At 41.7% G+C, this 1636-nt stretch overlaps 1 pseudogene; it reads left to right on the forward strand.

The window, feature by feature from the left end:
* Nucleotides 1–364: 364 nt before the first annotated feature.
* On the forward strand, nt 365–1636 carry LOC147495217 (aspartyl protease family protein At5g10770 pseudogene; annotated as a pseudogene).

A 1636-nucleotide genomic window follows, 5' to 3' on the forward strand; every position in this document is an offset into this window, starting at 1 on the left:
TAGAGGTATATATATACATTGCCATCCACTCGTATAGTATAGGCTAGGATAGACTACATGCATATTTTGATTGTATGATCTGTTTGTACTAGTCCTATCTTTACGCTATTAAGATATGGTCCAACTGTCAGCTGACACTTTAGTTGGATGCTTGGATGATATCAAATGCAACAATATCTAGTGCAGCGAATTGAAATTTTCGATGATCATATTCTCTGGTTACTAGCAACTTGTGGACATCATCCACGACATAATCATGTTATACTTAAATAGTGTAGTTGAAGAGCTTTAACAAACTCCTTAGAAAATTGAATCACTTAATTACCAAGTAAGTTTTGTACTTAATTATTTGCTCATGTCTAGTATGTTAAAAATTCCAGGTAAGAAAGGAACGTTGCTGCCCGTGTTTCACAAAGACGGGCCCTGTTCTCCATTGAGCACTGTAGAAAACGGACCAAAACCTCAAAATTACACGCATGCTCTCATCAAAGACCAATCAAGGGTTCAATCGATTCACTCTAGAATCTCCAAAGGAGGAGTCTCTATAGAGCCAGAGGAAGCGAGACTTCCAGCCGAGTCTGCAGCAGACTTTGGATCTGGTAACTATTACGTTAAAGTAGGATTTGGCACACGAAAAAGAGATCTCCCTCTCATCTTTGACACTGGCAGTGACCTTACCTGGATCCAGTGCCAACCATGTCTTGGTGGTTGTTATGAACAAAGTGACCCAATATATGATCCTAAGAAGTCCTCGTCCTATTCCAACATTCCTTGCAACTCAACTGAGTGCACCCAGCTCAAATCAGCAACTGGCCACCTTCCTAGTTGTATGAACTCCAGTTGTGGGTATAGCATTACATATGGAGATGGCTCTTACTCCCGAGGAATTTCCGCACACGAAAATCTGACAATAACACCGTCTGACACCTTTCCCAATTTCCGATTTGGCTGCGGCCAGAGCAATGGTGGCCTATTTAGAGGAACAGCTGGACTACTCGGACTTGGGCGGGATAATATCTCATTTGTCTCACAAACTTCCAATAAGTACAAAAAAGTGTTCTCCTATTGCATTTCACCTAGTTCCTACGGCTTCCTAGCATTCGGTGATTCCTCTTCTGTTAAACAATTTACACCACTTCTTACAGACAAAAGAGACCCATCATTTTATTTCCTAAACTTAACAGGTATTAGTGTTGGTGCACTGAAACTGGCTCTATCACCGTCAACGTTCTCATTATCCGGAACCATCATAGACTCTGGCACTGTAATCACTCGATTACCTTCCTCTGCCTATGCAGCTCTTCGATCAGCATTTAAACATGCAATGAAAAGTTATCCTCGTGCACCAAAGTTTGATTTTTTGGATACATGCTATAACTTTACGGGACTCAAGAATGTGACTCTGCCAAAGATTGTGTTTCATTTTCAGGGGGGAGCCGATTTGGATGTCCATAAATCTGGTATTCTTGTTGAGACGACAGGTGAATCCCAAACGTGTCTGGCTTTTATTGCAAATAAGGATGCAAGGGGTGTCACCATCATTGGAAATCTACAACAACAGACAGTTGAGGTGGTCTATGATGTGGCTGGCGGAAAACTTGGCTTTGGTCCTGGAGGTTGCAATTAGCTCATGAGA

This window comes from Coptis chinensis, chromosome 6 (assembly GCF_015680905.1).
Source record: "Coptis chinensis isolate HL-2020 chromosome 6, ASM1568090v1, whole genome shotgun sequence".
NCBI classification, from domain to species: Eukaryota; Viridiplantae; Streptophyta; class Magnoliopsida; order Ranunculales; family Ranunculaceae; genus Coptis; species Coptis chinensis.